General features: G+C 33.7%; 1 pseudogene; it reads left to right on the top strand.

Moving 5' to 3' along the window:
* The first annotated feature begins 12,777 nt into the window (after positions 1–12,777).
* Positions 12,778–13,618, top strand: LOC114210698 (large ribosomal subunit protein uL6-like; annotated as a pseudogene).
* The last annotated feature ends 13,052 nt before the right edge of the window (positions 13,619–26,670 follow it).

Genomic DNA, 26,670 nt, shown 5'->3' with positions numbered 1-26,670 from the left:
GTTGAAGTCTGTACCCTTTGGCTAACATCTCCTCATTTTTCCACCCCTCTCAGACCTTGATAACTACCATTTACTCTCTGGTTCCGAGTTTGACAATTTATGAGCCTATATATAAGTGAGATCATACAGTATTTGTCTTTCTCTGGTTTATTTCACTTAGCATCACAGGCTCCAGTTTCATCCACACTATTGCAAATAGCAGATTTTTTTTTTAATGGCTGAATACTATGCACAACAAAGAAAACAATCACAAAATAAAAGGGAACATACAGAATGGGAGAAAATATTTGCAAACCATATATCTGACGAAGGGTTAATATCCAAAATATATTAGGAACTCATACAACTCAACAGAAAACAAAATAACCCAATTAAAAAATGGGCAGAGGGTCTGATGAGACACGTTTCCAAAGAAGACATACAAATAGCCAACAGGTCCATAAAAAAGTGTTCAACATCACTAATAATCAGGGAAATGAAAATTAAGCCACAATGGAGCTATCAACTCACACCTGTTAGGATGGATATTATCTTAATAAATTGTTTACTCTTCAAACCACATAGAGTTTGTTTAAATGTGTTTACATCATAATAAAGAACTAGGATAATTTGTGTAGGAGTGAGCTACTCTTCCAAAATTTGCTGGTGTTTGTTATGCAATAAATTCTAGGAATATAAAAAGGAAATTTTCAATAGTCAGAAGTATCAAAGCTAGTTTTTATTTAATATGTGGAAACAGAAATCACATATTCTTTATTGCTTATATTTTTATTATGACCTTTCTTCCTAATAGCACAGATATACGCAATTAAATGTAGCGTCCTCATTAAAAGACACATATGAGCACCCTTTTCCTTTGGTGTACAGAGCACACAACAGGAAGAAACCAGCGTTTTTGCTATAGATTAGATTACAAAGAAGTACATGGTCTATATTGGTGAGGGGATGCTATAATGAATAAACCATTAAGATTAATTCACTGCAGGACAGAATTTAGATGCATTAACTAAGAGAGTTTTTACACTTTGTCCTTATGGCCTGTTATGAGTTGAATTGTGCACCCCCCCATTCATATGTTGAAGTCTTAACTCTCAGTACCTCATAATGTCTCCTTATTTGTAAGTATGGTCATTGCAGATGTCATTAATTAAGATGAGGTCATACTGGAGTAGGGCAGGCTCCTAATCCAACACTACTGGTGTAATTATACAAAGGGGAAATTTGGACACGGCCACAGATATAAGGTGAATGCCATGTGAACATGAAGATGGAGCCTGGGGTGATGCACATAGGAATGCCAAAGATGGCCAGCATACCATCAGTAGCTAGGAGAGAGTCATGGAATAGATTCTCCCTTGAAGCCCTTGGAATAAACCAACTGCCAACACCTTGATCTTGGACTTCTAGCGTCCCAAACTGAGACAATACATTTCTGTTGCTTAAGTCACCCAATTTGTGGTACTTTGTTATGGCAGTCCTAGCAAACTAATATATGGCTCTGTATCTTTCCTTTCTACAAAGAATCAATGATATTCATCACCTCAAATGCACATATTCATTCACCTTAGGAAAGAGGAGATTAAAGGACCCAGAAAGTACAAAGAAGTCAAATGTTTGGAATCTTTATATAGAAGAGAACTTTGAAAGCAAAAGTGTTGATTTATAGAGACATGGGGGTTTGACATTTGACAATGTTTAAATTGACATTAATCATGTCAATTTTTTCAATTTCAAAGCCTGGCTATGATAAAGTAATATCTGATACTTGAACAAAGAGAACTTAAAAGTTTCATCTGTATCCTCAAGGCTTGGGAAAAGTCACATATATTTGAGACAAAGTTTTCCTGGTTTAAAAGCAAGACTTAGTCTCTTTGTAGGATAGCTGGGAATTAGAACAGTAGTTTAGTGGAGGTCCCCTTAATTGCATGGTTATTTTAAAAGGGCTCTGCTTTCTTCCTTACTAGAAAATTTAGAGAAACCTTAAACTCACCAAACCAAGGAATAAAATGGGGTGACCTAAGGAAGCAAAATGCTGCATCTAGCAGCATACAACTAAACAAACAAACATGGAAATTAAGGGGCATAAGTGGAAGTGAATAGGGTAAATATATTACACATATGTAATATGTATAATGTATACATAATCTATGTCTATAATATATGTATCTGTATTATATAGTGTACATATATAATGTGCATAACACATAATATATATATTATGCATATGCAATGTGTATATAATACATATATTATACACCATAGTGCCCATATATGTGTATAATGTATATATAATGTATTATATATTGATATATATAATTTATATTATATATACACACACTTCACAGTGTATATATACCCTATTAAAATTCTGAGTTATTAAACTGTTAAGATCATAACATACCTGCTATAATTAGAGCACCTATTATATATAGTACATTATATACCTTTATATGCTGATCTCATTTTTGATAATCTGTCATTTGATTCTAGTGATTGAGGAAGGTCAGATGTGGTTACCCTCATCTTAAAGCTAAAAATACTAAAAGTTCTGAGAGATTAAGAATGTTATTCAATATCTCATACGTAATAAATCACAGGGATGGAACTAGTTACTTCATTTTCCATACAGTGCCATAAAATGATTAGGGTGCATTAAGCATTCTACTCTCTAGGTCACATTTAGACCATTTTGTCTTCCAAAAGTGAAACCTGATCTTCCTCTAAGTATAGTGGATCTGTTTTCCTTTTCCAAATATTGTTGCATCAGATTTAGATTATATGCTTTTGCCACCTTCTTTATAAAAATAAAAATTATAATTTTCCCAGTTAAATCGAAATCCTGTGGGAAATAGTGAGCATTCTGTATATTCTTTGCCTATATTATTCAGGTCTTGTGGGTTCCTCACACTGATCTCTAGTTTCTTGTAAATCAGTTGTTATCCAATGGCTTTAGGACCAGCACACTTGAAGCCATTGTCAATCAGCCCTAAACAGGAGTCTCTCAAAAAATGATATTTACCAATGTGCTCAGTATTAGGAGAGGGAGAGGGACAACTTGATCCTAAAGTAATACAAAATGAAATGAATATTTATATTTAGCTCAACTTGATTAGCAAATATGGAGAAACTTTTCTGGGCAAGTTACTATGTGTGATCAAACTGTGGAGAAAAACATGAACAAGTCAATCAATAATGATGATGATGAGAAAGGCATGATGCTGAACAGTAACAGCAGCTAAATTTTAAGGGGATAAAAAATGTGCAATGTACTATGCTACAATTTCACATGCATTGTGCAATTTAAATCTCACAACACTCCTATGAGATTTTTATCTTCATTATCATACATTTATAGATAAATAAATGAGTGGACACAGTTAGGTAATATATTCAAGTGTTACATGGCCTGTTCATTTTTTTTAAAGATTTTTCATTTATTCATTTGAGAGAGAGAGTGCGCATGCGAGTGCATCAGCAGTTGGGGGGGTGGTCAGAGGGAGAGGGAGGAGCAGACTCCCCACTGAGCAGGGAAGCCTGATATGGGGCTTGATCCCAGGACCCCTGGGATCATGACCAGAGCTGAAGGCAGCAGCTTAACCCAGTGAACCACCCCGGCACCCCAAGGCCTGTTCATTCTTGGAGCCAGATTTGCACCTTTGTCTGACCTCAGATCCCAAACTTTTAACTGGTAAAAAGCAATAATTGCATAATCAGTATCACAAATTACTATTAGAAGTTATCCTTTTTTAAAAAATGTTTTATTTATTTTTTCCCCAACCACCCAAACATGACTCTCAAGTAATGTACTGTCACAGAATTATATGTACAACATGGTCCTGTGTCAAAAGTGCTAGCGGTCCCTGGCAAAAATAATAAATAAATAAAAATAATAATAATAATAAATAAAAAAGAGAAAAATTAGCAGTGTCACTTAAGCCTATGATTACTGTGAGCTTCTTCCTATTAGTTAATTTATGAGCCAACCCTTAAGTTCATGTTTATTTTGACTTTATATCTCAACTTATGAAAATGATTCTGAGCTCTATTTTGTAACAGAAAAATGCTACAAGAACTATGTACGTTAAGTTCTATCATCTTAGAGATTTCAAGTATTAAAGTTTTGAATAGGATAAAAGACAGAACCGAACACTTTATCCTTAACAAACTCGACATTACAAACTCCCTACAGCATCACCCTTACTCACATGAGGGACGCCTACAAACCAAAGAACTATTCATTGGTTCCTGGAGGATTAAAAAAAAAACGTTAAAAATCTGGCAAAACTCAAAAGAAGACAACAGACCCTAGACCTGAAAAGGGCAAATCAAGAGCCTGTCAGTACAAATGATTCAGAACTTCTCAAATCCTGACAGAGTGAGTGGGCAAGTTGGTCTCTGGAGAATCTAAACCCTGACATTATTTTTGCTTCAAACCACCACTCAGATGCTGACAGAGAGACATCCTAGCAGACAGAGCATAGGTAGTAGTCTCTCCTTCCAGTGACTGGAGCAAATAACAGAGAGAGCATGTGATCTCTGTGTGTTTCAAGCCACTGATCCATAACCTTAAAGCATTATGTTTTACTGTACAAAGACATTTGTTTAAGTTTTTTCAGTTATGTAAGGCTATCTTCCCTAATATTTATTTAAATAGTTTTTTCCATAAAAAGGGTAATTATTTCAAAGACCCTCCCAAGAACATTTTTCACCTGAAATGACCCATATTTTAAAAGTAAGGACTTAGGGGCGCCTGGGTAGCTCAGATGGTTAAGCGTCTGCCTTCAGCTCTGGTCATGATCCCAGGGTTCTGGGATCGAGTCCTAGTCAGGCTTCCTCCTCAGTGGGGGAGCCTGCTTCTCCCTCTGCCTGCCGCTCCCCCTGCTTGTGCTTTCTGTCTTTTTCTCTCTCTGGCAAATAAATAAATAAAATCTTAAAAAAAAAAAAGTAAGGACTTAAACATCTTCCCTTTCAGAAACATAATTTTTCTTTCTTTTTCTTTCTCCTTCCTTCCTTCCTTCCTTCCTCCCTCTCTCCTCTTTCTCTTTCCCTCCCTCTCCCCTTTCTTTTTTTGATTTCCTGGAGAATAGTTTATCTCATTTATATTAAATGAGGAAGGTGGCTACTAAATATATATTTTCTGTCATGAAAATGGTAATAGGAACTGGTATGGTTTTAAATAAATATGAGTTCACTAAGAAGATACATTCATTTCCTGCTAATTTCAGTAAGAACTGTGAGACTAGTAGGAGGTTAGCCTATTTGCTGTGGCCATCTGTGGACTCCTGTGATGTGCTGTGAACAGTGCATTACTTTCCTACTGACACTGATATACTTTCCATTCAATGACTGGCACTGAAACGAATTTCAAAATGTGTCTGTTTTCTAAAATATATTATTTTAAATGCACAACAACTGCTATGACTTCTGCTTTTATATTGTAATAAAACCTAATTTTTCAATCTTTTAGAGAATGACAATAACTCTAAACCTAATGGGAAAAAAAGGAAAACTATAATAATTGTTTTATTTCTTAGTATAGAATGGCAATTGATGTTAACAATAGTTGTTAAAACATTATCAGTAAGATATTTATGAATAGCTTGTGAAAATCAAAATTATTTTTAGAAGATTTCATATGAGACTTGCTTATATTTCCTAATTCTTTAAAAATTGGTTACTTCTAAATTAATTAAAACGTATTATTCTCAATCATTTTGTACAAATGAATGTTTACTATAATGATGTGTTTTGTGAAGTATGCATTTCCACAAAGACTGTATTTTTTATGGTTATAGATAATGAAATCTAAATAATTAAGCTCTCAGTGAATGCATAATGACTTAGAAAATAGCTTCAGAAGATTTTGAAGGTAATTTTAATATTTGAGCAATTTTGAAGGAAATTTTAATCAGAAGAGTGCTGAAAGCATTCAGATAATTACTTTTGGAAAATATCTCTTTTCCAAGACTAAATAATTCTTACTGTTATTTCCCGAAACTTTACCTTTTTCTAAATATTTTGTTATATATTTGGTTTCTCCTATAGTAGAAATCCTTAGGTAATACATGTGATTAGAATAATAATAACAATGATTATAATGTGATAATAATAAGTAAAGCACTATATAAATGCTAGTCCTTTTTTTGTATTATTTTGGAAGAACATTTCTAAGGAGTTTGGATTTATAAAGCCACAGCAATATTTACTTTGTATATTGTTGTTGTAAAGAAAGCTGACAAAGAAAATCCATCTTTGATCTCAGCAGGAAGCCAGCTGATCATTCATAGTGATTAGGATGTTGTTCTCAGACTTTGATAGGCAGCAGAAGGTTACCCAGAGAGAGGGGCATGGGCAGAGATTCTGGCAAATGAACTGGCCTCACCTGCCACAATGAACACACAGTTGCATAAATTTAGTATTTACACAAACCCTTATTCTTTGCATAACCTAACTTTACATTTTTGTGTTCACTAGCTGTCAAACAGGGCAACTAGTTCTACTAGCCGTCTGCAATAGCATCCCACTCCCTCGTTTTTGTTTGTTTTTTGTTTTGTTTTGTTTTTAAGATTTTTCATTTATTTATTTGACAGAGAGATAGAGCCAGAAAGCACAAGTGGGGGCAATGACAGAGGGAGACGGAGAAGCAGGCTCCCCGTTGAGCAGGGAGCCCGATGCGGGGCTCGAGTCCAGGACCCCAGGATCATGACCTGAGCCGAAGGCAGACGCTTAACTAACTGAGCCACTCAGGCGCCCCTCCCTCTTGTTTTTTTTTTTTACTTTATTTTGCTTTAGTTTTGTGACCAAATTGTTATTGTTCAGTGATCTGGTTTCAGTACAGTTGGAAAGGGAAAGACAAATACAACAATCTGGTATGTTTGAAGCTAGTAAATGTATATCCCTACTTGATTTAATGACACTTTAAACTTGAAGAGTATAGGCACTAGAGATAGGCTCAAAATTTTCCCTACTGTCAAGGAAAGCAGTTACAAGCATACAGAATTCTTATGCAAAAATAAATTATTAATAAAATTCACAACTGCATTTTTTTCTTTTCAAAAATTAAGTTATAGTGACCACAAATGAACTCAAAATTATAGAAGGGTATTTTTCTTACATGCAGGTGAATAGATAAAGAATTGCATTGTGTTAATTGCTTTGTCAAGTGCTATCATAGTAACCACACCACTTACTTCATCTGAGTGACAACAGTTTAGCACTGCTAATTGTACAATATCTAAAATTTGTTAAATATTTTTTTCCCTGTGGTTACGCTATTTAAGAGTCCTCTGATCAATGATATTTTAATAAGGCTAGAGGTGGAAGTTCAAATAAGGGTATTTTTTATTGAGGACAAAATTAATTTTTGAGTGGCTCTTACATACTCTCCCCAAATTTAAAAGAATAACACTAAATATATATATATAGACACACACATATACATATATCTGTAAAAATAAAAAATAAATATTTATTACTAAAATATATTAGTATAAAATATATATTTAGTATACATATTAGTATTATATATATATAGAGAGAGAGAGAAAGAGAGAGAGAGAATATGTATGTGTGTATGTGTGTGTGGAGACAGAGAGAGAAAGAGTTGGCAAAGGCTTTGTTTGTTTACCTGTGCATGATTAAGAGAGTACGGAAGGGTCAAGGAGTTGACAATGATAAATGATAATGATAAATGATAATGGAGGCTTAATATAATTACTGGGAATCTTACATTTTTTTAAAGGTTTTATTTATTTGAGAGAGAGAGAGCACACTCACGAATGGGGGGGAAGGGCAGAGGGAGACGGAGAAGCAGACTCCCCGCCAAGCAGGCTGCCCCATGCAGGAGCTTGATCGCAGGACTCTAGGATCATGACCTAAGTTAAAGGCAGACAGTTAACTGACTGAGCCACCCAGGTGCCCCAAATTTTGTTTTTATTAATTATTAGGTTTCAAATGAAAATTCAGAAATACTCAGAGCAGCCCATCAAATTTCCACTTGATGATCTAACCCAGCCCCACACCAGCAAAACATGATAGGCTACATTTTTACCCACTATAGTTCTTTGAAGTATTCAGTGAGAAGAATAATGTATCGATCTTCTTTATAGTGTCTTATTTTGTTATAAACTATAAATAATTCTGCCAACTTACTCCTGTTTAGAATTTTTTTTCTTGCAGGATTTCACTCAGTTGAATTTTCAAGACAAAGAAAAACCCGTACCAGTCCTCTTTCCTTTTAACTAAATCTAATATGTCTGAATGCATTAGTACTTTCTATTTCCTCCAAAGATAATTGGCAGACATTGATGTCTCTCCTTTTAAGTAACTGCCAAAGAGTACACTAAAAAGCTCTAGGGAATCTAGTAAGCCATTTGTAATGATGTCAATCGGTTTAAATATCACACTAACAAAGAATCACTCTTCCATTAACAATATTATTTTTAAAACTGCCATAATCATTATTTCAAGAAATGTACATGTTATATCATTACTGAGGTAGGCTTTTTAATTCCTTTACAAACATTAATATAAAATGTGATTTTTTTCTATAAACCATGTCCATATAAACTGAGAAAATATTACTAACAATAAATGTAATTGATGCCAAATAATCTATCAGAGCATTTGAAAACAATTTAAAAGCTAAACATTTTTTCCCTTCTTCTCAGTGTAAGAAGGGGAAAGCAAATTTAACATTAAGTTATAGTTATTTTAAAGGACTTTTCAACATTTTTTTTTAAGTAGGCTCTGGGCCCAGTGTGGAACCCAATGTGGGGCTTGAACTCCTAACCCTGAAATCAAGACCTGAACTGAAATCAAGAGCCACCTGCGCTGAACCAACTGGGCCATTCAGTCATCCCAGTGCATTTTTTCCACTTTTGATGAATAATTGTATTTAAGTTCATATGTCATAATTTCATCACGCTGGTATTTAAAATATGTATATATTTATAGAAATATATTTGAAAGTTTAATTCACACAAATATACCTACTATATTAAATTAACTACATAATTTAAATGACTTCTCTTAAGATAGAATATTTATTCATATATATAGTCAGAAGATAAAGTCTATAATTATATTAAATTATTAAGTTTTCCCAAAGTCAGGTTATTAGAATTACTGATAACCAAAAGTTTGATAGTGTGAGCACTGATTAGACACAAGGATGGATTCATTATTGAAAACATAGTTGTTTCTACTGGGTGCTAGGAAACAAAGAATACGTAGGTCTCAGAGAGCAGTAAACAGAACACACTCACATTCTAACTCTTAGGAAGAGAAGACTATAAACTGAGACAATAGTTTAAGGGCACTAAGAGAGACAGGGAATCATCCGAGTAGAGAAAATGCTCAGACTACATATATAAACAAACTTGTACCAGATCAAATGTAATTTCTACTGGACTTCATTCTCATATTCAGGATAGTTTCAGTCATTCACATAAGTGTTTTATGAAGACATCACAGATGAATTGTTTAGATTTAAGAACTACAAAGCACCCCAAAGTCACAGTCTGACAGAAACGTAGGGAGGACACAATAGGTACTTGACTGAATACTGAAAATACGGCTTATTATCTAAAATGTTCTGTGATATAACAAAGGACTGATGTTTTAAATGGTAAAAAAAGGGCGCCTGGGTGGTTCAGTTGGTTAAGCGACTGCCTTCAGCTCAGGTCATGATCCTGGAGTCCCGGGATCAAGTCCCACGTCGGGCTCCCTGCTCAGCAGGGAGTCTGCTTCTCCCTCGGACCCTCTTCCCTCTCGTGCTCTCTCTCTCAAATAAATAAATAATATCTTTAAAAAAATAAAAAAAATAAATGGCAAAAAAGTAAAAACATAAAGAACCTAAAAAAATTAAAAATGGGTACATGCTATTTAAAATGTGTGATTATGAAAACAGACACGAGAGTCAGTATCTCTGTCCTGTTAGTTTCCTCACTTATAAATTGAAAAAAATTGCAACAATCATTATTTCATCATAGGGATGTTGTGAAGAGTAAATTAATTCATACATATGAAGTATTTGGTCCAGTGATGGAATATGGTAGGAGCTATACTTTGTATTGTCATTATTATTATTTTATTATTATTATCTTTGATACCCAATCTGTTTCCTGGGTCAGCATTTAAAAGACCACTAGAACCAGAGGGTACGAAATGAAGGCAGAGCCTTTCTTCCACATGAAACAAGCCCTCTGATTAGTTTTCACTTGTGTGACCTCACCAGCATCTAAACCTCCAAAATAATAAGAAAGACCACCACTTATAAAATAACATGCCCCTGAGAGAGTCCAGAAGAGTGTTTCTCCAAACAGCTAAGATACAAAAACATAAATTACTGCTTCAGTTATTATAAGCAATGGCATGACATCCCAGCCTTTCACTTTTAGTAGGATGAGTCACTCACTATTAATCTACTAAGAGAATTGTTAGCATTATAGACATTTGGTACTCACTTCCTTAAAAAAAAGGAAAGAAAAAAAAGCAGATAGTTAAAGATTTTATTCAGAATTCTGATAAGACATGCTGTCACAATGCTTGGCAATGTTGTGAAGGTCCTATCTGCATGCACATTCACGGATATTAGGAATCCCTCTGCATTTTATGATGCATGTTGCACTTTTTAGTGCAACATCTGTGTTGTCTTGAGTGTGTTATGACTTTAAATCCTTGAGTCAATATATTTATAGACATGTTGTTCTGATTTGGGTTTATTGATCATTTGATTTCACATAAATGTTGAATCTTTAAATATTTGATTAAATTGTTGCCAGTGTGATTTGATTTTCCAAAGGAAAATGCATGGACTTAATTTTGATTATGATTGGGTGGCTGGGTGATAGACATTAGGGAGGGTATGTGCTACGGTGAGCACTGTGAATTGTACAAGACTGATGAATCACAGATCTGTACTTCTGAAACAAATAATGCAATATATGTTAAGAAAAAAAAAGAAGAAGAAGATAGGGGAAGAATGAAGGGGAGTAAGTCGGAGGGGGAGACGAACCATTAGAGACGATGGACTCTGAAAAACAAACAGGGTTCTAGAGGGGAGGGGGGGTGGGGGGATGGGTTAGCCTGGTGATGGGTATTAAAGAGGGCACATTCTGCGTGGAGCACTGGGTGTTATGCACAAACAATGAATCATGGAACACTACATCAAAAACTAATGATGTAATGTATAGTGATTAACATAACAATAAAAAATTATTAAAAAAATTAAAAAAAATCAGTAATAAAGAATACTGATACATTTCCAGTTGTGATTGTCATAATTAGAGATCTACTGATACTTTTTTTCAATAATAGTAGGATTTGACAGAATAATTATAACTACATAAAATTCCAAAACAATGCTAGGGAAATAATCCTTTTGAAGTTCACATATCCAATAATTCTAGTTATTCAACTGCTGAAAACCTCTGAAATATCTTTGAAAGAGCACTGCAATTACATTTCCAGCTCTGTAGGATTTTGCAGGTTTATTACTTTTCTTTCTGTATTAATTTTTTTGTTTGCTTTTTAACTTTTGTTTTGGAAATAATTACATACTCAAAGGAAGTTGTGAAGATAATACAGAGAAGAGTCTTACTTTTTACCCAGTTTCCTCCAATGGTTACATTTTACATAATTATAATACAATATCAAAACAGAAATTTCACATTGGTACAATGTATGTGTATAATTCCATGTCATTTGTCACATATGTAGATTTGTGTAACCAACAGCACAATCTAGATATTCTATGCCACAATAATCTCTCTCATGGTACTTTTTTATAATCAAACCTGCAACCAGATGCCTATTCCTAACAGCTAGTAAGAACTGATGTGTATTTCATCTCTATAATTTTATCATTTTAAGAATGTTATATGGGTGCTTGGGTGGCTCGGGTGTTATATAATGGAATCATCCTTGTACAATTAAGTTTTTCTACTCAATATAATACCTTTGAGATCCATCCAAGTTGTTTCATGTATTGATAAATAATCACTTGTTATTTATTGGTAGTATTCCATGGTATGGATGTACAAGTTATTTTATTGTTTGTTTGTTTATTTATTTATTTGTTTTTGAGAGAGAGAGAGACACACACACACACACACAGAGCACATGAGCAGGGGAAAGGACAGAGGCAGAGGGAGAGAGAGAATCTCAATCAGACTCCATGCTGAATGGGGAGCTCAACATGGGGCTCCATCTCACCACCCTGAGATCCTGACCTGAGTCAAAGTCAAGAGTCGGTCATGTAACCTACTAAGCTATCCAGGTCCTCCTGCATATACAACAGTTATTTTAAACTTCTCACCTACTGAAAGACATTTTGGTGTTTCCACTTTTTGGCTATTGCAAATAAAACTGCTATAAACAATTATGTACAAGCATCTGTGTGGATGTAGATTTTCATTTCTCTGAGATAAAAATGCAGGAGGTCAATTACTGTGTCATATGGTAAGTGCACGTTTAAGAAATTGTCCAAATGTTTTCCACTGTGGCTGTACCATTTTATGTGCATCCTACCAGTGATACACAGGTTCTCATTTATCTGCATCTCAGTGCCATTTAATATCATCACTGTTTCATATTATTTGAAGTGTTAGCTGTTCTAATAGGTTTATAGTGATGTTTCAACATTGCCTTAATTTGCATTTCTTTGATGACTAATTATGTTGAAAAGCTTATCATATGTTTATCAGCCATGCCTATATACTTTTCCATGCCTATATACATTCCTTCATGTTGTTGTTTTCCACATCTACTGTGAGAATGAAGACCATTCTCAGCAATCAGACTGTCAACATTCCAGAAAATGTTGACATCACTCAAAGGATGTGCAGTTACTGTAAAGGGCCCCAAAGGGACTTCAATCACATCAGTGTAGAACTCAGTCTCCTTGGAAAGGAAAGGAAAGGAAAGGAAAGGAAAGGAAAGGAAAGGAAAGGAAAGGAAAGGAAAGGAAAAGAAAGGAAAGGAAAGGAAAGGAAAGGAAAGAAAAGAGAAAAGAAAAGAAAAGAAAAGAAAAGAAAAGAAAAGAAAAGAAAAAGAAAAAGAAAAGAAAAGAAAAGAAAAGAAAAAGAAAGGAAAAGAAAAGAAAAAGAAAAGAAAAGAAAAGAAAAAGAAAAGAAAAAGAAAAGAAAAGAAAAGAAAAAGAAAAGAAAAAAAGAAAAAAGAGGTTCCGAGTTGACAAATGGTGGGGAACTAGGAAAGAACTGGCTAATGTTTGCACTATCTGTAGTCAGGTACAGAACGTGATCCCGGGCATTACTCTGGGCTTCTGTTACAAGATGAGGTCTGTGTATGCTCACTTCCCCATCAATGTTGTTATTCAGGAGAATGGTTCTTTTGTTGAAATCCAAAATTTCTTGGGTGAAAAATACAGATGTATTTTGGATATAGAGGATTTGGATGAGGCCAGGTGTTGCTTGTTTAAATATCTCAAGCCCAGAGTGATGATGAGTTACTTCTTCAAGGAAATGACATTGAACTTGTATCAAACTCAGCTGCTTTGATTCAGCAAGCCACAGCAGTTAAAAACAAGGATATCAGAAAGTTTTTGGATGGTATCTATGTTTCTGAAAAAGGAACAGTCCAGCAGGCTGATGAATAAGATCTAAGTTTTTCACCTACAGAAACAACAAGATCCTGGATGATTTTTCAGACTGATCTGTGAATATTTTAAAGATGCAATAAAAGCTCTATTGATCTGGGACTTTTTCTTAGACCGATAATCCTTTCCATCTATTTGGCAAGTAAACCATTCAGAAGTAAATTGTAGTGTGCTAAGAAGTGTAAGAGAACAGATTAGGAATTTTTTTCTGGTAAAACTTCACAGGAGAAAAAAAATATTCCTTCATGTCTTTTGCCCATTTTTTATTTGGACTTGTTTGATTTTTGTATTGTTGAATTTTGAGAGTTCTTTATCTATGAGATATAGATAGATAGATAGATATACATAACTATATCTATTTATCTATATGTATCAGTCATATGTATAGCATATGATTATTATATATATCATATATGTGATTCCTTTTGTCACCTCTGTGGTTTGCAATTGATTTCTCCCAGTCTATATAAGAGTCTTTTCATCCTCATTCACTGGGTTTTCCACACAGTAAAATTTTTATTTTGATGAAGCCCTATTTATCAATTATTATTTTATTGATTGTGCTTTCAGTGTTATCGGTAAAAATTTATTTATTTGAGAGAGAAGATAAGAGCAGAGTGAGAGGGAGAAGCAGACTCCTTGCTGAGCAGGGAGCCCTGCATGGGGCTTGATCCACGACCCTGAGATCATGACCTGAACCGAAGGCAGATACTTAACCAACTGAGCCACCCAGGCACCCCATGTGTACAAACTCTTCACCAAGTCCTAGATGCTCAAGATTTTCTACTATTTTATCTTCTAGAATTTTGTACCGACTTTGCCTGGTTTTGAAATTGGGTAACATTTGATTTACAAATTTAGCAAGGATTCCTTTTAAAATATTTGGTAGAATTTGGAGTCCCTGGGTGGCTCAGTCATTTAAACATCCGACTTGACTTCGGCTCAGGTCATGATCTCAGGGTCGTGAGATCAAGCCTCAAACAGGTCTCTGTGCTGGGTATGGAGTCAGCTTAAGATTCTCTCTCCCTCCCTCTCCCTCTGCTCCTCCTCACCCCTCTCTCTCCCTCTCTTGAAAGGAAAGGAAAGGAAGGGAAGGGAAGGGAAGGGAAGGGAAGGGAAGGGAAGGGAAGGGAAGGGAAGGGAATGGAAGGGAAGGGAAGGGGAGGGGAGGGGAGGGAAGGGAAAGGAAAGGAAAGGAAAGGAAAGGAAAGGAAAGGAAAGGAAAGGAAAGGAAAGCAAAGGAAAGGAAAGGAAAGGAAAGGAAGGAAAGGAAAAATTTGGTAGAATTCTCCAGTGAATCACCAGAGCCAGATTTCTTTTCAGGGAGTTTTTAAAATTATGGTTTCAATGTCTTAATTAAAGTTATAGGGCCATAAAATTATGTTTCATGTTGGATGAAAGTTGTGGAGTTGTGTTAGTTTGCATTTTTTAGGAATTGGTCCATTTCATCTAAATTGTGCAATTTGGATATGTAGAGATACTATTATTCCCTTATTATCCTTTTGATGTCTGCTTTGTCTGTAGTGTCTTTGTCATTATGTTCCCCCCCTTTCTTTTCTTTTTTTTTTTTTTTTTCTGGTCAGACTTCCTAAAAGCTTATCACTTTCATTGATCTTTTCAAAGAGCTTTTCCTTTGTGTGTATGTGTGTATGTTAATAGTCTTTATTTATTTATAGGGTTTTCATAGACTATATTGCAATGCCATCCTAGCAACAATATTTTGTGGGAATGGGTGAATACCTCTAATGCCATCATTAATTATTATCCTGTGTAATGCATCCCAGCCAGATGTATTATACAATATTCTGTATCGTAATAATGAAGGTCTGTATTTTTCTTAATTATTCTGTCACATTTTTAAGTCACAGTAAAGATAAAATATTATATCAATAAATGGGACTTTTTCACACAGCAGAAAACATGATTTTTAAACAACAATTTGTATATAACTCTCAGTATATTTAACTAATGTTTTGATTTATAAAATTACAAGTTTCTTTCAGCTATTTGCTGTCCCTTTTTGTAAAGATCTCAAGTATTTCTGATGAATAGTAATTCTACCAGTGTCTACCTAATGTCCTTTTAAATATATGTTAAGGGTATAATACTGTGCAGAATATCATCTTTCAAATTACCATTAATAATCACAGTGATTACAATAATTTAAAACTTAGTTACACAGAATTGCAGTTGAAGACTAGATTTAAGTGAGAAAAATATTCAGTTTTAAAATTAACCTGTTTCATTTTCTGTGCCAGTAAAATATGGATCTTTGAAAAATATGTATTAATTTATATATTCATTTATTCTCTGTACTATTTGTTTTAAAAAGTATCTTAACCCATTTAATTCCTTTTTTAGAAAACAAATTAAATACAGGCTGGCAACTTTATGTGCTGTTTTGTTCTTATGTGAATTCAAACCATTGAGTCATAAACTCCTGAAAAACTGTGCCTATAATAGAATGTTGCCAGCAAGATCTGCTATAATTAAACTTTAAATAATAACAATGATAAAGTAAAATAATAGGTTGCATGTGCATCTTGAGTTTAAAAGAACCCTTAACTTTCAGTACAAGATGATGAACATTTCTATTATTCTCAATGAGTTGGGTTACTAAGAAATCTTGCAGCAATCACATTGTAAAACCTTTAGATTTTTGTCTATGTGTTGGAAGCTTTAAGTTTCACAATAAATAATTACATATATAGCTAGTATGTCATAATCTTATGGGGTAGCAATAGTCATTAATGTTTCTAAAAAAAATCAAGAGCTTAAAAGGTGATTTATTTTCTTTCTGGAGCAGACGCTTTCATTGTCAAATTTCTATGACAATTTAAAACACCCGTACATTTTAAGTTTCAAACCACAAAGTGGAATAGGAGGATAAAGCAGCTAGTTAATTCAATCAAAACTTTTCCCACTGAGATCTATTTAAGATGCTATTTTTTTTCCATTTTAATTGAGTGTGAGAAATTTTCCAGAGCTATTTGCATTATAATAGATTTCTGGATAAATGCTTAGTTCTCTGCTTAGTTTGTATTTAGAGAAAAAAGCTTAGGGATTATAAGTAAGGCCACTAACTAAAATCTAGGACCAGCTGTGACTTATAAGGACACCTGATAGGAAGCACAGATTCACATCAACTGGAGAGATTGGATTTTAGGGGTTTTGTCCAAAGGGAGTGAGGGAGATGTTCTGGTATTATAGATCCAGCAAATTATATTAATTCTATGAAAAATGACTGGCATTTAGGTTTAATACATAAGAAAACACAAGAAAATACAATTTAAAAAAGATAAATAAGATTGATATTAGGTATCACTCTTCACAAATTAAATTATTTAGCAAACTTGCTAAATACAATATCTACCTATAAACATCAGATTTTAAAAAAATTTTATATAGTAGCAATGCACTGAAAATCAAAATAAAAATTGCCATTGATAATGGCATCAACATATGAAATCATTAGGGCTAATTCTGACAAAATATCTTCAAATTTTATGGGCTAAAATCAAAAGATTGATGAAGACCTCAATAACCAGAGTGTATGGGTCATGTATTGAGTAGACTCACTGTTCTTAAGACATCAGGTTTCCACAAATTATTCTATCAAAGAATGCAATTCCATCATATTATTATCCCTTCATACTTATTTAGCTTCACATCCATCTCCGCTACATACTTGCATTTTAGCCACACTGATTTTCTTTCAGTTCCACAAAATTTCCATGGTTCTTACACTGGGCTTTTTCACCTCTGCATGTCACTTCCTTGCCTGTTAACTTATAATCCTTCAGCTCTCTACTAAAATATAATTTCCTCATTGTAGTTTTTGTTACTCCTTCATGCTAGCCATGCATTCTCTCAAAGAATCTCATGAAATTCTGCGTATTTTCTTCATTGCACTTCTAATTCTTGTTATTTTACATCTAAGTTAATATTCCTCTCTTCCCCTAGACTGTAAGTTTTATTAGAAAAAGATATAATATAAATTAATAATTTAAATATAAATTTAAATATATATAATATAAATATAAATGTAATATAAATAATTTAATAATTATTTTCAAATATGTATTAACTATGCAAAAGAAAACACTTCATAGAAACTCTGTCAATGTATTCCTTTGGCAGATTTGTATGTTTTTGCTGGCCTTGCTGAGGACACTTAAATGCGAATCCACTGGAGTTTGGACTGGAGATAGTGCCCATCCTCCCTCATAAATTGATTTATGTGACAAGAATAAGAACTCTTTGTGAATCCAAGGAACTTTAGAATCCCTTATAATTGAGGGTCAACTATCTATTTTATTCTGTTTTCTGATTCAAGTCTTTCCATCAAAAGTCTTATAATGGCAAAATACAGTGAGGAGGCTAGTTTCTATGGAAACAACTCCCAAGAGTTGTTTTTTTCTTTCTTTCTTTTCTTCCTGTTCCCATGACTTGCCTTCCTCTAATACCATTATTTTTTCCCTTTTCTTATACCTTTATTTATTACTTCTATTCTTTATTTCCATCTCTTACACACTTTGATTTCAATACACTTTTCAATATTAAGCTCCTGTGAACAAGATTCCAACCATTTAACAATATGTAGAGGCTAAAATTCTTATTGTATTTTATTTACATCATCAATAAGTTGTGGTGAGGCTTGTTCTAAGGCTCCAGGCAAGATTTTTTAAATTGTCTGTAGAAAACAAATGATATTCTATAAAATTATCTTAATATTTCAGTGACCGACTTTTTAGGCTTTACTAACAATTCTTTAAAACATTTATTGCATGTCTCTCACACTCTATTGATCTGTGCTGCTTTTCCTTGTTGATTAATCCAGACAAGCTTTAAAAAGCTCTTTGAAGAAAAAATAGACTTGGGGGACAAAATAAGGTTGATTCACAAATTAATACTGTTGGAAGATGTAAAAACAGTCTTTCAGTTAAGATACTGCTTGTGAAGTTTCAGGGATGATTTGAGACATAGTTCTAAAACCAATTTTGTTTTAAAATAATGGTTATTCAGTAATACGTGTTGTGATATCTGGAACAAAATGAATACACATATCTTCACATTCTCACATTCATTATCTTGGAACTTGTAACTCGATGTTTTTATTTGATTTAGTTCTGAAATGTTCTAAAATTCTCAGCACAAAAAATAAGAGCAATCATTTCAATTGCCTTCACTTGTTGCTCTGTCCCCAGTAACATAAGCAGCATAATCAATCATTTTCTCTATTTAGACAAGCACTGATTTTATTTTTATTTTTTGGGGTTATAGTACCTTGCAAAGATTTGTTTGCAAAAAAAAATCAATATTGTACTTAATATTAGGCTCTATTCTACATTCTTTGCATATGTAATTTCATTTAATCAGCATAGCAAACACAACAGATACGCACTGATATTTCTCCATCTGAAAGTTGATAAAAACTAAGACAAATAATGTACTGGTAATTGCCAAAAGTCACACAACTTGAAAGTGGCAGATCATGGAGTCATATCAAATAATCTGAATCTATTAAGATTGGATTCTTTTAAGTGCTACACTATAATGCCTCTCCCCCAAATGTTACTATACCTTTGATATTAAACATCTACTAGGAATAAATGGAAACTTTCTTTCTAATTAATGATTTCAGTTATACTATTAAGGGGAAAAATGGTGAATCTGTATTGATACATAAATATTCTCCTGAACCTTAAGGATAAGCCAATCCTTCCTTTACTGAAGCTGAAAACTACTTCCTTCAATGTCTCATTAAACCTGAGATTTTTAAGAATTTAAAAAGTAGATGATATCTTTGCTGAAAATTTTGCCTGGTTCAGAAGAATATGGATTTACTCTATCTGATCATGGTCTCATAACATCACATTTTTCCATACTTTCTACCAACCCATCAACTTTTTCTTACTAGAATTCATTGAATAGAATAATCACTATTCATTTCCTCTAAACATTCTCCATTTCCTTTCATGATTCCCCTTGACTTCTATTTATTTTTACTGCTCTGTTTCAATGTTAATGACTTTTATGGGTATATCTGTTTATTTGACATTCTATACATCAAACTTAATTTTACAGACAGAGCAAAAATGTGAAAATTTTAAAACTGAAAACAAAACAAATACAAAACACAGTTCAAAAACAGTAACATTCTCTCTTAATGGCTCTAGAATAGACTCAACTGAGATGCCTCCTAATGCACTTCCATATCCTTCAATTTGGTAAGACATCAGTTCTTAACTCTTCTGTCATAGTTACTAGGTTATAATAGTAGTTTTGGTTTACTACAGGGTTACTATTTAAGACAAAATGAGAATTGTCATCATAATCCACAGGTCCATTTGTAAATTATTTACAAATGAATTTAGGTGATGATAAAAGAAAGCAATATGAGAACTAGAAGTAAAGATATAGCCACTCATTTAGTCATTCATTAAATTCACTCATTGAATAAGCATACAAGGTTAGAACTTTTGCCCACTTCTAGTTTGGTTTTTGTTTTCTTATTGTTGACATTTAAGAATTTCGTATATTTTATATATGCATCTTTCATCAGATAATGTGAGTTTCATAATTTTCTGACTTCTGAATTTTGTAGAGCTCAATAGTGAGAAAGAAAAGGGGTGAATGAGAGGGGGAGAGAGAAGAGAACACAAATAATTAAAATACATTTCATTTCAAAAACACTAAAATAGGGGCACCTGGCTGGCTCAGTTGGTAGTTGGTAGAGCATGCGACTCTTGATCTCAGGGTCGTGAGCTTCAGCCCCCTGTTGGGTGTAGAGATTACTTAAAAGAAAACACTAAAATAAAAACAGATTTTGAATTAAAATATATTTTTAAAAATAATAATTATAAGAATATATAAACTTACATGAATTAGATATATTAATAGAAATGTATAAGTTGACAAAATGGCATAAGAAGAAATATAATATTTAAATAGACAAATATTAAGAAATTGGAGTGAAATTCAGGAGTTCCTCTCTCTAAAAGCACTTGGCCTGTAGACTTCTTTTGATTCAATTCTATAAAACTTCAAGTAGTAGTTAATTTTTACCTCATAAGTTTTTTCCTTCCAGGAGAAAAAAAAAAGGAAAGTTATTCAGGAAATTTTATGAGGCAAGGATAATCTTGAATCTAAAACCAGGTATGCAGTATAAAAGAAGAGAATAGCATAATCCAATTTCATATACAAATTATAAATAAACTTATCAAATATGAATGAAATATTAGTGAATCTGATCCTATTATCTTAAAAATAAAAACAGCATAATCCAATAAGCTTTAGTTATTATTATGGACTGAATTGTGTTCCTTCACAATTCATATGTTGAAGCCCTGAACCTCCATGAGATGATATTTGGAGATATTCTTTAAGGAGGTAATTGAGACTAAATGACATAAGGGTGAGGCCCTGATCCCATAAGGTTGCTGTCCTTGGAATAGGAGGGGGGACATCAGAGAGTTCCCAGTAAGCATACAGAGAGGAAAGACCATGTGAGCACATCATGAGAAGATGAGTCTATCCAAGCCAGGAAGAGAGTTCTCACCAGAAATCAAGTTTGCTGACTCCTTGATAATAGACTTTTAGCCCTCAGAACTATAAGAAAATCAGTGTCTGTTGTTTAAGTAACCCAGTCTGTATTTTCTCACACAGGCTGAGCTGACTAATGCAGTTAGGAATGTAGGAATGGTTCATTGTTAAGAAAATATATACAAATAAATCACATTGATAGAAAATAGTAGAGTATGAGCAATCAATAAAGAATAAATAGCTTCTGAAGATTCGTAACTTATTTATGATAATAACTATTAGGAAACTAAGAATAAAGGATTTTTTTTAAATATGTTAGAAGTTATATACTGGAAACTTTTAACAAAGGTATTCTTAGTGGAGAAAATTAAACAATGTTTTTACGTTTCAAAAACAGAATACTCACTATCACTGCCACTGGCTAACAGAAGAATGGATGACTTAGGGCAGTAAGTCAAAAGCAAAACAAACAATAAACAAAACAAGCCATAAGAACTATAGCAATCAGAATGAAAGAGATAAAAAACTCTAATTTTGGGCAGATAGCATCATCATTTACTTTGAAAAGTCAACAGCATCAACAAATTGTTAAAATACATAAGATAATTCAGGAAGGTTGAGAAATATCAGGTCAAGTTATAAAAGTCAATAGCATTTCTCTAGAAATAAGCAAATGCAATTCATGGTGTGATAAATGCCATGTAGTAGCTAGTCCACAATAAAAATAAGAAACCATTCATAATAGTATAAAAATTATGAAATATCTAGGAATAATCTAGTAATAATGAACAAGGTTTAATGTGAGAAATTTTTTTAAAAGATTCATTTATTTGAGAGAGAGAGAGAGCAAGTGCCAGCACGGGGAGGGGAAGAGGCAGAGGGAGAGAGAATCCCAAGGAGTCTCCTCGCTAAACATGGAGCTGGACATAGGGCTTGATCTAATGACCCTGAGATCATGACCTGAGCAGAAACCAAGAGTTGGATGCTCAACTGACTGGGCCACCCAGATGCCCCTTAAAGTGAGAAATTTAAAACTCAAGTAACTAATACAGAAAATGTGATGATAAATATGTGGATATTAAATGCTCTGGTATAAAAATATTTAATATTAGATAACTGTTCTCTCCAAATTAATTAAGAATCAAATTGATAAAATTGGTTGGGTTTTTGTATTGGAATAAAAATTTTAAAAATTAATGTGAAAGAAAAGTTCTGTATATCACAATATAGCCTACTTCATTCAATAAAACACTCACAATTCTTTTCAAGATAAACCTCCCCATGTTGAACATCTTTAGAATAAGACTTTTACGACTCTTGGAAATCCTCTTGCATAGCTTAGAGGGTGAGCAAGGTACCACTTTAAATTTTTCAAAGGTCTCATCCTAGGGTCTTCTAGATACATGCCTAATATGATCTTTGGTGCCAAACTTGTTTTATTTTGAGAATCGTTTCCTGGCTGGTAAAACTGAAGATAAGAAACACTTTTATTTTTCAACCCGGGAATTGCAGGACTTTCAATATTCTCTCTCAAATCTGCTTACAAACTGAAAAGTTCTTTACTTAGCTCAGTGGTTCTCAATCAGGAGTGATTTCCCCTTTAGGGGACACTTGGCAATATCTGGAGGCACTGGGGGTGGGGTGTGACTGGCCTCTAGTGGGTAGATACCAGTGATCCTGCTAAATAGAAACAAGACAATCCCCCCAAACACAGACTTATTATCCCAAAATGTCAATAGTGCTGAGCTCAAGAAACTGATTTTGACTCATCTTTCTCTTCCTGTACCTTAACATAGACAGCAGAAAGAATCTAACTGGCATTTTCACATTCTGCATAGAAATCACCTTGCAAAGTTGCACAAACTCACTAGGTACATTTTCTAATTTTCAAGTTATTGCAGGTGTTAGATTTAATTGCTCTGCTACTATGTATCATGGATTGCCACATTTTCAATCTACTTTAGCAGTTTCCTTAGGACATTGTTTTGCTTCTGCCCATATTTTAGGCTTTTCTTACAGCAGCACTCCACTTTCAGGTACCCATTTCTGTATCAGTTATCTATCATTGCATTAAAAAAAAACAATTTTAAACACCCAAAATAATGGCTCAAAACAGCATCTTTATTTAGTTCATAGTTGAACTTGATTAAGTTGGGCATCTCTTTTGGTTATCTCAACTGGGTTCACTCATGTATCTGCAACCACTTGCAGGTCATTTATTCTCCTTCTGCTTCTGTGAGTTGGCTTGCTGCCATCTGGGCTGATTCTGGTGACTTGCACTCTATATCTTTCATAATTCATAAGGCTAGTTTAGGTTTGCTTATATGGCAAAGTGTCCAAAACATCAATAGAACGAGCCCTGATGTGCAGATGCTTTAAAAGTCTTAGCTTACATCCCATTGGTTATGGTCCCACTGACCAAAGCAAGTCACAAGGCTAGTACAAATACAAGGGCTAGGGAATGATACCAGTTATTTACAAAGCATGGACAAAGTAAGGGGAAACATTTGTAGCCGTTTTTTGCAATTGACCACATTCTAACGTCCAGGAATTTATTTTATCCACGTGTATTTTAAAGAACTATCTCATAGATACCCAAGATGGAACCAATATGTGTATTATGTAATGAATCATAATTATAGTAATAGGAAGTTAAAGGACTTTGGAGTACCCACCTTTAATGGAGTACACAGATAAAATATTTGAAATGCATGCCATATGTGTTGAGTACCATAAAGTAGCTAAAGCAGTGGATGAGATGAACATGTGACAGTACTGATCGGTTTAAACAAACAAACAAAAATTATAACACCCCCCAAAAATAAAAATAAAAACAGAGTGCTGAGTGAAAAACAAAAAGTGAGAAACAGAAAGAAATCTGTCATGATAGATCTAAGTAAGTCAGAAAAAGATACATATTTTACGAGCATGCATACAAACAAAAAGGATAAACCTTAAACACGATGGGATGTTTGACTATGGTCTGGACCACAGGGGAGCGAGAATATGATCCAGAGACAGAGAGGACAGGTTTAAGAGCTCATATGTAAGGTCCTGCATTGTGCGTGGTTTGGCTTCTTTCTGCCTCTCCAGCTTCACTTCACATTTGTTTCTTCCTTGTATTTGCATTTTAACCACACTGGCTTTCAAAAGAGTCATATTCCTTACACCCCTTGGCTCTTTCACTTGATATTCCCTATGTATTGAAAGCTTTCCATGTCTTTTTCTAGTTAACTCCTACTTATTCTTCAGATCTCAACACAAATACCACTTCCTCTGTGAAGCCTTTTGGACCCCTCAGATGAAGCCAGGTGTCCTCTTACAGACACTCCCAGATTCCTGAATATTTTCCTCAATGAATTGGTCAAAGTTATTTTCTATTTAAATTAACATCTCTGGATTGTAAATTTCATTAGATTAAGGATCATCTTATCTGTCTTCATTTTATTGCTCTCATGTAGTTCATTGTATGATGGAAGGAAATGTATGAGGGACTTGAAAATATTTGCTAAATTACAGAAAGAACAGAAAAATTCAATATCATCCAGCATTGGATGGATATACACAGATATGTCAGCGTGCACGAGCGCTCACACACACACACACACACACACACACACACACGGATGTGTGTGTGTGTGTGTGTATCTATCTCCAAATTGATATTTATGCAAATGTTTCAAATTGAAGTTTCTGTAATAGAACCCTCTTTTGGCTAGTTAACTGCTATTCATGTCTTCTTTTGCTTTTCAGCTTAAATGGTATTCCCTCAAAAAACAGAACTGGATCTTCAGATCTCCCTATTATATCCCTGTATTTCTCCTTTTAACCACGCATCACAACTGTAATTAAATATATCTTGATATTTGTACGAGAGATTTTTATGTACTATATATGAATACTATATATGTTCTATTTAAAGTTATATATGCAAACACAAATTACACACACACACACACACACACACACACAGAATTGCTATTTGGAAGGCTACTGGCACTTGATTATTCAGCCATTTATTTATATGTTCCAGATCCTATGTTAGGAGATAATTTCCAGCATTCCAATGATTTAGGGAAACACACAATAATAAGCTCTCATTCTGCACAATTATAAGGCCTTTCCCATTCATTGTTTTTCAGGAAAACACTAGGGTCACTTAAATTTGAATGTGTATGTATGCATACAGATTGATTTTGTGTCCTCTTTACTATTATTACTTTCACCCTCCCTGAGATCTGTAAGAAGAAATGACTTTCACCCTCTCTGAGATCTGTAAGAAGGAGATGGAGAAAAATTGTGCATGTAATGATGGGGTTATTTGAGAAATGGTCTGTGCTCTATTTATTATTTGATCTAGGGCATGGTGCTTATCCTAACTGTGATTTGGGGCTATTGAAGTCAATTATGTGGAGACTGGAAGAGAATGCTAGGCCAACCTTACTAGGGACATATTAGAAAGTGCTCAAATGTTTCCCTGCCCATCACCCTGAGGAACTTCTGTGGGGTTGGGGCAAAGACTGGAGTACATGTGCTGACTCAGTCTGGTGGTAACAGTTGTGGAGAGTTCTGTGCTTATGTAGATTTGGGAATTCAATGTAAATGGTTCACGTATGTTATGTGAGAACATGGGCAGATACTTCAAATCTATCTATATTTAGATGTATATTCGAGATAGAAAATGATATTAGAGAGTAGTTATTTTTATTATTCTCTACTTTATCTGGGCCATAAAATTCTTACAATTTCCTTCTCAGTATAAGCTTTTTATGCTTCTATTCAATCCTAAGATAATTTTCTTCAAAGATTAAGGGAAATATATTCAGCTGTTTTAAAGCTAAGTAAATGTTAAAATTATACACATATATATACCTACATATAAAATATATATATAACATCATAAGAAAAGCAATCTATTGTAATCACTTTCTCAGTAAATCTAAAAAAAAGGCTTCTTGAAAAGTTCAACCTGAATACAAAGATACCTTAAAAATTATCTAGTTTGGATATGAGGGGGGGAAATTTTCCCCATATTTCTATACAAAAAAATATCCCATTGCTTGGAAAATTCCTGAGACTTAGGATCATAAATCAATAAGTGATTTATTCAAATAGATATTTTGCATTATTATCCCTATAAATAAATATACAGGAGCTAGCCATTATTTTAAAGGTACTAATAGTATTAGCAGGTGATAGAACAAAATGTGAAAAATGGAAACAAATGGCATCACACTTATTAAAATTTCAAGTTGGAAAAAAACATGGTGATTACAAGTTTTAGTTTGTCCTCAATATTGATGCTGAGGTGAAGTTCCTGGAGGTCACAGTGCTCCTTAGAGAACACTGTGAATTACTGATGTAGTACATCTATGAGGTAATCATGGATATAATTTTTGCCAGTGAGATACTGTTATATCTAACAATCTAAAATAGAAGAACTCAGGGCTAAGTTCTAAAGACAAACATATTATGAAAGAAAAAATAAATTGAGGTATTTTATTAGA

This window comes from Eumetopias jubatus, unplaced genomic scaffold (assembly GCF_037043125.1).
Source record: "Eumetopias jubatus isolate StellerSeaLion01/CBP00866 unplaced genomic scaffold, mEumJub1_p1.0 scaffold_14, whole genome shotgun sequence".
NCBI classification, from domain to species: domain Eukaryota; kingdom Metazoa; phylum Chordata; class Mammalia; order Carnivora; family Otariidae; genus Eumetopias; species Eumetopias jubatus.
Note: the sequence above shows the minus strand (reverse complement) of the source record. Positions and strands in the feature narration are given on the sequence as shown.